The 12,077-nt window shown below is 35.7% G+C and overlaps 2 protein-coding genes across 2 annotated transcripts in view; both read left to right on the top strand.

Annotated features, from left to right (window-relative positions):
• The window catches only part of LOC113466918, a 77,864-nt gene that overhangs the window by 42,670 nt on the left and 23,117 nt on the right, over positions 1-12,077 (top strand). Inside the window, exon 2 of the mRNA XM_026822713.1 lies at positions 8,732-8,783. The gene's annotated coding sequence lies outside the window, so the exon portion shown is untranslated. The remainder of the gene's footprint in view (positions 1-8,731; positions 8,784-12,077) is intronic.
• LOC113466919 (HEAT repeat-containing protein 5B-like) overlaps positions 1-12,077 on the top strand; it is a 68,737-nt gene that overhangs the window by 53,872 nt on the left and 2,788 nt on the right. The gene's annotated exons all lie outside the window — the stretch shown is intronic.

The following is a 12,077-nucleotide window of genomic DNA, read 5'->3' as shown; positions in this document are numbered from 1 at the left end:
AAAAAAAAGCTTTATAATAAGACCAAAATAATACTTGGTAAAACTTTCAATAACTTAATAAATAAAAAAAAACTCTTGACTTTTAGTTTTACAAATGTAATATATTTTATCTTTACGCGTATTTCGGGTGTTACCCCAAATTAATTCTCAAGATGATATTTAATTACAACCTTAATTAAATATCATCTTGAGAATGGGGTAACACCCGAAATACGCGTATAGATAAAACTCGCACTTGGTGCCCGCGTGTTCGCTACGCGGAGTTGCGGTCGCGCTGCGCGCTCCCGGAGCTTCACGGGGTTGTGCATGGGGTCGCGCTTTGCGCTCCCTTGTTTACGGTCGCGCTGCGCACTTCCGGGGGCTTCGCGGGGTGTGCATGGGGTCGCGCTTTGAGGTCCCTTGTTAACGATCGCGCTGCGCGCTCCCGGGAGCTTCGCGGGGTGAGCATGAGGTCGCGCTTCGCGCTCCCTTGGCTTCGCCCCTGAAATCTAATATCGTCCCTGAGTTTTATAGAAATGAAAACTAAAAGCGTGAGAAAATATTAAACGTAGGAAAACCTAGCTAAATTATACTAGCTGAATTCCGTCGCTTCGCTCCGGAATCCCGCTAGTTCATCCCGAGGCATGGCCAAGCTTGTGGAAAAGGCATGGCCGAACTTGTATTTTTATCAAACTAAAAACATAAACGAAACTCAATATTAGGCGAGCGAGGAAAAGTTTTCTCTCCCGCAGACTCTGCTTTCTGTGTATTTCTTATGGAGATTTTAGCGATGAAAAATTGATCATACCTATCTCAGGATCGGTTTAGATTTTCGCAAAATCCTTTCTTATTGCACATCTAGACCATAAAAGGAATATTCCTACCAAATTTCAGCTTTGTAGGTGTTGTGGTTCTCGAGATAGAGCGATCAGTGTGTGAACTATGAAATGTGAACTATGAATGGATCTCGTTTTTATAATATAAGACTAGCTGAATTCCGTCGCTTCGCTCCGGAATCCCGCTAGTTCATCCCGAGGCATGGCCTAACTTGTAGAAAAGGCATGGCCGAACTTGTAGAAAATAATAAAAAATACGGTCGCGCTGCGCGCTCCCTATTAGCTGCATAGTTGTCAAACTAAAAACATAAACGAAACTCAAATATTAGGGGAGCGAGGAAAAGTTTTCTCTCCCGCAGTCTCTGTACTCTGTGTATTTCTTATGGAGATTTTAGCGATGAAAAATTGATCATACCTATCTCAGGATCGGTTTAGATTTTCGCAAAATCCTTTCTTATTGCACACCTAGACCATAAAAGGAATATTCCTACCAAATTTCAGCTTTCTAGGTGTTGTGGTTCTCGAGATAGAGCGATCAGTGTGTGAACTATGAAATGTGAAATGTGAATGAGTGAATGGATCTCGTTCTTATAATATAAGATAATAATTTATTAGTTGTAATAAATAATAATTTATTAGTTGTAATAATAATAATAAACTAGTATAGCTCCGCTATACTGTAGTAATAGAAAGTAAAAATACATGGTTGGTGTACTATACTATTACTATACACATGAATTAGGTAGGAAGACATTACTACTTGACTGAAATCTGATGTTCATTTAATTTTATTACATAGCTATACAATATTCGACTCAGCATTTCTATAGATATTGTCATTTTTTTCCAATCTGAAACCTGTCCAGACGTCTATTGTTTTCTAACTAGAGACTTAAAGGGCAAACTCTTTTCTATAAATTCCTTTTCTCTTTCCTCCATTGAACTTGAAACTAGATGTAAATTGAATATATCAAACAGAACGCATCCAAAAACAATGAAGTAGGTATTTTTCGCTGACGGAACAATTCCAGCCATTTGGAGAATATCTTGATATGTATGTAAGTCTTATTATTGCCAAACACTTTTTTGATTCAACTTTTTGATTTCAATTCCTTCCAACGCCCAATCTTATTTTTTTACGGTAATATTTATAGTACCCAGCAATTTCAGCAACGAAATCGGTATCATAATCGTAAATTGGCAATACCTGTAATCTCTGTTCATACTGCAGGTATATAAATTTCATTCTCTATTCTCGTAAAAGAGTGAAGCGTCAGAGCATTAAGCATCAAATTTGAAGCAATTAACTCACTTTCACAAGAAATTACATAATGAATGACGGGAAGAACTTTTCAATTTTCATTATATTTATGAAAACTACCTATCTCAAGAAGCTGAAATTTCCTTCTGAAAAACTGAATTATTCAAACTTTCTAGTTCGTACATCAAGATGGCGAATTTCAAGTTTTTTAATTTATTTTTGTTTAAACTTTGCATTATTTCAATAAAAGGACTGTCTCTCCGTTCCATTGACTAATTGCGTTTTTCACTGAGATACAAATATCAAATATATCTAGATGTGCATATAAATACAAATAAATGGCTTTGAAAAGCGGAAATATTTCTGAAAAACGGAATGGAACTGAAAAAGTTCAGCTGTGTCACATCAAGATTTTCAACTCGTATATCTAGATGTGCATAATATAAATACAATAAATGGCTTTGAAAAGCGGAAATATTTCTGAAAAACGGAATGGAACTGAAAAAGTTCAGCTGTGTCACATCAAGATTTTCAACTCTGATTGATTGATGATGTGGGAGTCATATAAAAATATATAGATATAGATAAAATAAGGATATACCTAGATAAGAATCAAAATATATCACCTTAATTTTGAAGGCTGCTTTTTCCGCGGATTTTTAGTTCTTTTCTCCAAAAAAGATTCTCTAAATTCCGCTGTAGGTCGGAACAAAGAGACACCCTTCAACTCTTCAAATATCAAGAAGGAAAACTGGCACATCCACTAATTGTTTCAGAAATCAGTTGAGATGTCCAATTCACACGAATATCCCTTGAAAGGTCGGAATAAAGAGACACCCTTCAAGTCTTCAAATATCAAGAAGGAAAACTGGCACATCCACTAATTGTTTCAGAAATCAGTTGAGATGTCCAATTCACACGAATATCCCTTGAAAGCTTGAAACAGCCTTATAAAGAAAACAAAAGCGTGTAATTTAAACTTTGCCCGTTCTTCAGGGAAGGTTCATTTGATATTTTTCAATTCTATACCCACCTTAGAACAGAAAATAAAACTGTGCAATTGTTTAAAAGCGAAAATAACATCGCGTAGGTAATTGTTCGAAAGCGATATTCATTCTATTTCAACAGATACAAGAATGAACGGATGAATTATTGTCTTCATTTACCTCCGTTCCTGGAAGCCCACCTTAGAACAGAAAATGAAACTGTGCAATTGTTTAAAAGCGAAAATAACATCGCGTAGGTAATTATTGTTCGAAAGCGATATTCATTCTATTTCAACAGATACAAGAATGAACGGATGAATTATTGTCTTCATTTACCTCCGTTCCTGGTTCCTGGAAGGTAATTGAAATGAAATTGCTCCCCGGGGCCGGGAAAGGTTTAAAATTTTCAGATGTAAATACAAAAGAGTTAGAGATGATATTGCTCGCAAGATAATTGAAATGAAATTGCTCCCCGGGGCCGGGAAAGGTTTAAAATTTTCAGATGTAAATACAAAAGAGTTAGAGATGATATTGCTCGCAATAAAGTTTTCTGTAAAGAAAGGATTGTAAATATTTTATGTCTTACGTGGAGTATTTTAAGTAAAATTACATTGTATAGGGTCCCTATACATAATGCAATGCAAAGTAAAGGTGTGCTCCTGTACAATCATCAGAGAGAGAGGGGAGAAAGAAAGAGAAACAATTTTAATGGTGAAGCACTCACTCTTTGTAGGTAAAAAATTGAGTCAATGAAAATTAAATGGAAAAAGGGTTACCTATTCTAACGAACTTTATGTTAGATAGGTACTCATGGAGTATGTTTAATCAAATATTTACAACCAAAGGTCAACGGTATCAATACGAAAATAATGTAAGCTCCAACTTGGGTTACTAGGGCAATGTATTTTAAGTTCGCTTGATATAAAACATCTGCTACTTTAGACTCGTGTGGTCTGTGTTGTAGCACGCCCATCCCGTAGTATGCCTTTTTTTTTTTTTTTATATAAGAAAGAGGTACTGAAGTACCTTGTATATTTAGCAAATAATAAAATATAATACAATAGAATACAATGTGGTAGGGTGTCAGCTCCAGTCTTAAATAGGTTGACTTTGACTGACATGAAAAATAAAATAATAAGAGATCTTTTAAAAAGAAAATTTTAAAAATACAGCTTTTAAAGTAGATAAAGGAAAAATATTGCAAAAAACCTAGCTAGGTATAAAAAGATTCTTATGGGGATTTGATGGTTAATAAAGCATGGTTCTCCGTGGAATAAAATGGACTTCTTAGATGATTTGAGAAGTAAACATTCTGAAATTTTATATGGAGTAATAATCAGACAAATAACTTTTTCGACTTTGATGGTATATTCGTTTCCTTTTGACAAAATTTTCGATGACAAATTCGAGGAAATCAGGCTGTATCTCGTTGATGCAACTTTCAATTTCACCTTTCAATGCTTCAAAGCTCATGGGTTTGTTGGTGTAAACCTGTGACATTAGATGCCCTCACAAAAAATAGTCTAGGGGCGTAAAATTACATGATCATGGAGGCAATTCCTCGTCAGAAAAACGGAAAATGACAGGATTACGACTAGGAAAATGCTCGCGCAAAAGTGATAACGTGTCGATTTTATTATGCTAACGTGTTGTTGAACAGTTTTAGACTCAATGATGACTAATTTTGATTTGTTTACAATCAGTAGTATGCCTCTCATCAGATAAACGAGAAGAGAATCAATACTTCCCATGTAGGTGCTGGGTCAACAAGAGAATATCAGAAGGTAACCCGTTGAATAATTTGCAATTAGAAAAGGAGTACAAATAGTCGGTGGTGGTCATTTAACTCGGGACCTTCTGCATGACAAGCAATAAATTAGGTAGGTACATAGGTACTGATTTTCTTTAACCACGATCGAATAAAATACGGGCTAAAAAATTCCCGGAGGGACGGACCCAGCTTGTTATACATATATTAGATTATTATTGTACTGTTTCAGTTTCTCCTCCTCCTTCTCCTTCTTTCCCGCCTCATTTTCCCCTCTGTCTGTCTTTCTTCTCCTCCATTGGGAATCCTTCTTTTTCTTCTTCTTCTTCTTCTTCTTCTTCTTCTTCTTCTTCTTTCCCGCCCTCTCTGAACATCTCAAACATTTCTAACCTTTTCACGACCTTTCTGCCAAGTTCAAATACAAGAAGATTTACATATTCGTATCAAACACAATGTGTTTTCAATAACTTTCGTATAATACATCCTGGACATTTTCCATTTCCACATATACAGAGGATAAAGCTCTATCCCACCGGACGTATTGGAGATCCCACGCATTTTCATAAAGGAGAGCGAATTGAACAAAACGTCGAGAGTTCATCTCGTCAAAAGAAGAACGCAAAAGGTTTTGAGAATTTTGAATTCCTCTTAAGACAAAACAGAAAACAATGTGATAAACCTACGCGTACGAAGATAATCCTATTTTCCTATTTTGTTAATATCTTACATTGCTTTGTTTAGTAGGTGCTAGATATGTGTGCTTTATTTCAGATTTGGAGTGCCAAAGAAGGAGACTGAAGAAGAAGAAGAGGAGGAGGAGAATAATATTAGTCATTTTCTTATTTATCTTCTTTAAACACCGTGTTCAAGAGAGCTTTTGGCTCCTTTAGTAGGTGCTAGATATGTGTGCTTTATTTCAGATTTGGAGTGCCAAAGAGGGAGACTGAAAAAGAAGAAGAAGAAGAAGAAAAAGAAGAAGAAGAAGAAGAAGAGGAGGAGGAGAATAATATTAGTCATTTTCTTATTTATCTTCTTTAAACACCGTGTTCAAGAGAGCTTTTGGCTCTTTATGAACACGCTGTATATGTATAGGTAATGTTTAATCTATCTTCTTCTTTTTGTCAATGTAATTTTTCACTCTCATATATTCTCTCAGATCAATTTTAATGAGTGAGTGAATGATAGAGCGAGAGAGAGAGAGAGGTGGAGGTAGAGAAATACGGATACTAAGAAAACACATATTTTTATTTATTTTTTATCTTTAAAAATGCCATTTTATGAAATGTACCCAAACTTTTCATTCCTACAGTGAAATGAGGGAGAAAAAAAAATGTGAATGATGTGAATAGAGAAATGGGAGGGAGTCATTGGATGTGAAATTGGGAGAGTAGGAGGGGGAGTAGGAGAAGCATTTTGAGCTTTTTGACTTAAAAAAAGGGGAGGAGGAGGAAACAGCGAAAAAAAAAAAAAACTTTTCAAACTTTAACTGCCACGCAAAAATAACGTTGAACGTTTCATTTTTTATTAAATCCAAGGCCCTTTCATTCTTTGTGAATGATGTGAATAGAGAAATGGGAGGGAGTCATTGGATGTGAAATTGGGAGAGGAGGAGGGCGAGTAGGAGAAGCATTTTGAGCTTTTTGACTTAAAAAAGGGGGAGGAGGAGGAAACAGCGAAAAAAAAAACTTTTCAAACTTTAACTGCCACGCAAAAATAACGTTGAACGTTTCATTTTTTATTAAATCCAAGGCCCTTTCATTCTTCCGGGTTTTCGTAATAAACTTCCAATGAATTCTTATGATAAACTAGCTGAATTCCGTCGCTTCGCTCCGGAATCCCGCTAGTTCATCCCGAGGCATGGCCAAACTTGTGGAAAAGGCATGGCCGACACATTGTGATGCTCCAATGTTTACCTAGGTACTTATGTATGTACAATTGTACATGTATAAAGTATAATGTACATTGTGGTGGGCCAACCGATTCATTTGAGCCACGAAGAAGTGTACTCTCAATTAAGTTGTACTTTGTGATACTTGATGATCACAATTACTTTGTGATAAGTACTCTAGTCTCATAATTAGTTTGCGATGAGTAGGTATTTATCAGCCTCAGTTGTCATAACGAGGCACTTTGTGAGTTGTGGTAAAGTCGGTGGCCTCTTAAGCAGGAGAGCGCAGGTTCAATCCTAGCCGAGGCATAAAATTTTACCCTCGTAAAAAAAAGAAAGAAAAAGAATCTTACCATTTTTCTTGTTATCCTCCTCCTTTTACTTTTTCTTCTACTACTTCTCCTTCCCCCCTCCCCTTCTTCTTCTTCTTCTTCTTCTTCTTCTTCTTCATTTTTTCTTCTTCCTTCTACTTACTTCTTCTTCTTCCTTCATATTCTTCTTCTTAAGCATGTCTAATTGTCCTAACAAAGCCGGTTCATCGGACCATTTCTCAAAACACTCCTCACCCTATTCAAATGATTAGGTACTGACCGAAATTAAAAGGTTCAAAAGGCAGCCCTCCTCACTTTGAATGTGTATTTTTAAAAACACGAAGAGCGACCCCAAAAAAAGGGTCTTCTGTTCATCAAAAGCCTCAAAGAATGATATTTCTTGGGCTCGTTCTAGGAAACTTGAAAGGAATTTGGTAAGTATATAAATACCTACCTACTTATGTGAGTATATGCTTATTTAAGAAAACACGACTTTCCTAATTAACTTCTCAACGACAACTGATTTGTTTACAAATCAAATTGCTATGAGCTCGTTGTGAAATTACGCATCAGATACATATTTTTCGGACCCGATAGGTGGCGCCAGTTACCAGAAAAGTCCAGGGGACCAAGGTACAACGGGGGCCAAGGTACGACTAGACACCCTACCTATACTCCCCCCACTTGTTCAAAACATGAGATAGAAACATTTATTACAAAATGAAATATAAAACGTTTCTTGATCGATACACAACAAAAACTTTACCTTCTTTCTAGTTCTACTTCTTCCTCTACTACTTTTATTCTGCCTTTTCTCCTTCTTCTCCTCCTTCTTCGTCTTCTTCTTTTTCTTCTTCTTCGTCTTCTTCTTTTGCTACTACGTTTTCTTTTCTTTCTTTTGTTCGTGTCGAAGGAGAAAAAAATGCAATGAAAATTATATACACAGAAACATTTGGTGGGAGAGGATGAGAGACGAAAAAATGGGGGGCAGCACTCAGCCCTGGGGGAGGACTGGGAGGAGACAATGAGAAAAGAAATTACTGATATTATTAAGGTTACAGCGTGATGGTAATTACGTTAACGATTCACGTAATAGTCTATATTGGAGAATAAAAGGAAACTGTTTTTGTGTTATGTTGTTTTGACATGTTACACTGAATAGAATAAACCCCAGCCACAGAGAGAAATGGATTTGAAGATGATTGTCAAGAAGTCGGAAAGTTTAGTTTGTCCTTCTTTATGAGACTATTGGGGGGGGCTGGTTTTCCTCCTCCGTTTCTTGTGCCCGTAACTCACCCTCAGGATGTTTGACAGACCCAGGTCTGTGAGACCGGAAAAATCTCGAGACTCAGGTCTCAGACAGTCTGAGAGACCCAGGTCTTGAGCCTTAAGACGGCCTTGGGGTTAGGAACTTCTCAAGTCAATTTTGTGGAATCAGTAGGAATGATTAGGTAGACCAAAAAAAAAAAAAAAAAAATGTGAATGAATAACCAGGACTCAGGTCTCAGACAGTCTGAGAGACCCAGATCTTGAGCCTTAAGACGGCCTTGGGGTTAGGAACTTCTCAAGTCAATTTTGTGGAATCAGTAGAAATTATTAGGTAGACAAAAAAAAAAAGTGAATAACCAGCTTAATTCAAGTAGGTATCATGAAAAATATTTTTTGGAGAGATTTAACACCTTCCTCTTACTTTTGTTCGCAGGATACCACACGCAGCAAGCGGTTGTTTACTGACTTCAATTTTTAAACCATTGGTAAGTTTTTATTAGTATCACTAGTAATGTTTAGTCAATTCCTATCATCAGAGAGAGAGAGAGAGGCTTTTTTTCTAATTTGATACCTCCCTGCCATAATATTTTCTAAAAACAGGCCTCTTACATTCCCATGTACCTACTCTTCTGGAGTGACATCTTTTTGTTTAATGTTTCTAAATCACATAAAAAATAATTAATTTAATAAGACTAGCTGGTAGGTAAAAAAGAAAAGAAAGATTCCATAGAAATGTTCATCTCATTCACTCATTTGTTAGACTAAACATAGACATTAATCTTCTGTTTATTCATAATTATTCATATATCCCCCACTCTGCGACTCTTCGTAATAAATATTGACATTAAAATCTCTTTTTAAATCAGAGCTATGAACCTTTTCAAAAACAAGGATAAGGAGAGAGAGGAAAAAAAAATGGGAAAAGCACTCTGGAAGGGACAAGTGGGGTTTGGAGTCATAAAAAAAAATATTAAATGGCACAAGATAGAATTGAAAAGATTAAAATATTCACAGAAAGTCGAGGAGGATGGGAAGATGGTGGAGTACGAGTACTGAAAAAAATGGGAAAAGCACTCTGGAAGGGACAAGTGGGGTTTGGAGTCATAAAAAATAATATTAAATGGCACAAGATAGAATTGAAAAGATTAAAATATTCACAGAAAGTCGAGGAGGATGGGAAGATGGTGGAGTACGAGTACTAAATGGCAGAAAAGTGTTGGAACTATTTAGTAATTTGTTTTTACGTATTTCCAAGTAAATATCAAAATATGCACCTATTGTAATAATGGAAAATTGTGAAAGTAAAAATATCATCAGGGTTGAATGGTAGAAATTGCATGAAATAACAAATAAATAAACAAACAAAGTATAAAATAAACAAAATGAAACAAATGCAAAAAATGAAGTAAGGAAACTTGTTGATTTGGTGATTTGTCAAAAAAGCCAAAAGTGTTGTCTACACAGCTAGAGTTTCTGCTATAACTAGGTATTTGGTTAGATTCAGGCATCTGTTTACTCTTCAATCAATACCCTCATGGAAAGATGTTTTGTCCCTCCAAAATATCTTTCCTAACAAGTGGTTCACTGAACTGAAGAAATCAGTAAAAGGCCCAATCGAACCCGAAATTTATTGAGAAAAGTTCCTTTATTTGCTGAACATTTTTTGTCGAATTTCATCAAAATCGGACGAACCGTTCAAGAGTTATGGTGGAACAAACATACAGACGAACTGAAGAAAAAAAATTGTCGAGTCAAAATTTAGAACGCACTTTGTTCTTTTCAACTCTTTCACATTATACTATAACTATATTATTGTTTCTTTTATTGTCGAGTCAAAATTTAGAACGCACTTTGTTCTTTTCAACTCTTTCACATTATACTATAACTATATTATTGTTTCTTTTTTTTCTGAACATCTCAAACATTTCTAACCTTTTCCACGACCTTTCTGCCAAGTTCAAATACAAGAAGATTTACATATTCGTATCAAACACAATGTGTTTTCAAACACTTTCGTATAATACATCCTGGACATTTTCCATTTCCACATATACAAAGGATAAAGCTCTATCCCACCGGACGTATTGGAGATCCCACGCATTTTCATAAAGGAGAGCGAATTGAACAAAACGTCGAGAGTTCATGTGTATCAACAATCTTCTTTTTTTGTCTGTCCTAGCTAGAAAGAAAACAACGGCAGAAAATCTTCGCCGAAAAGCAGCACAAAGAAAATTGTAATGAGAAAGGGCAAGCATCTTGAAATAGAAGACTGTAAGCTTTTTAAGATTAATTTGACAGGGGGAGTAATTAATCATTGTTATGCACAAAATTAAAGGAAAAGACGAGAGGATGCTACTCAAAAAAGACGAAAGAACCCTCTGTACCGTATAAATAAAAGAGTAGATGTGCCTTAATTCTTGAGAATTCTGGCACTATTTTTGAACCTTATTGTGACTTTGTAATGATTATGGTACAGACGAAGGTATAGAAAAGTAGGTACCTACAAGTCTTTCATTGGAAAAGCCCAAAATTTAATGAGACGGTCAAATATTCCGTTACATATAGGTACGAAGGAACGTAGGTTAAACCAAGCACCTTTTTATTTCACAATCTTAACAAAAAATAAATAAATCTCAACTTTATTTCTATCTAGGTTATGTGTAATTGTGTACACGAACGAAGAAAATGAAAAGAAGAATGAAAAAAAAGGTAAAGAAAAAACTGTGGACCTTGTGACTGAATAAAATTGTTAGCTGGTAAAGAGGAAGAAGGAGGAGGAAAGAAAAAGAAACAGCAAAATAAATAGAAGAAGAAGAATTAACAGTAGAAAGAGAAGAAGAAAAACGAGGAGGAGGAGGAAGAGGAGAAGAAGAAGTTGCTATGATGAATGAAAGAAAGAAAATTTTGAAAATCTCGAGCAGATAGCGATTAGAAAGCTGTATTCCTTATTCCCATCACGTGAGACCAAAGAAGTTGAAAAATTCCGGAACTCTCAATATTATTTCACTCAAATGGAACTGACTTTATTATTAATATTATTTTTTTTTATTTATTTATTTTATGTAACATATGGTTAGTTATGTCATAATATGTTGTAACTGACGTGGTTGGCTCTACCACAACCACAAATTTGTATCCTATGAGAGGATTTGAAACGCGTAAAATACAGCAGGAATACGGCAACACGAACACACATCATTCAGATCCTACACACACCATCTGTAGGAATTTCATCCTATCCTATGTAACCTCTAATACAAAATAGCGGCTCAAGGTGGAAATATCTTTCCATACGCCAACCAAAGTAAATGTACCAACTACCGACTTTTGGCTCTACCAACCTCAATGGTGCAGTGCTTAACACGGTAGACTTTGAATCTGGAGGTTGGTGGTTCGAGTCCAAGTCAAGTCACAAAATTTAGCGTAGTATATTAGGCGGGGAACGACATTTGTGACAAGTGTTTATGCTTAACACAATTAAAATTCCTCTTAAAGGGGGTTTCGAGACAAAAATGGTTATACCTTTGTGGGAAAAAGTAGTAAAGAGAAATGCTCTCTTTTCCATAGCTCTTGTTAAGATTAAGACGCTCACCTAGTAATCGCGACAGCGCGATTTCATTCCCATAAGAGACAAGAAATTTCATTCTTCCCAGAAAACTTGATCTTAATTTCACCTTTTTACATACAACTCTAAAGTGGGAAAAACCTGAAAATCTTCACACAAGGTTCTATTGATATGGCAAGGCTCGTTTTCAATTAGAATAAAGAGAATATATTTT

This window comes from Diaphorina citri, unplaced genomic scaffold (assembly GCF_000475195.1).
Source record: "Diaphorina citri unplaced genomic scaffold, Diaci psyllid genome assembly version 1.1 scaffold358, whole genome shotgun sequence".
Lineage (NCBI taxonomy): Eukaryota > Metazoa > Arthropoda > Insecta > Hemiptera > Psyllidae > Diaphorina > Diaphorina citri.
Note: the sequence above shows the minus strand (reverse complement) of the source record. Positions and strands in the feature narration are given on the sequence as shown.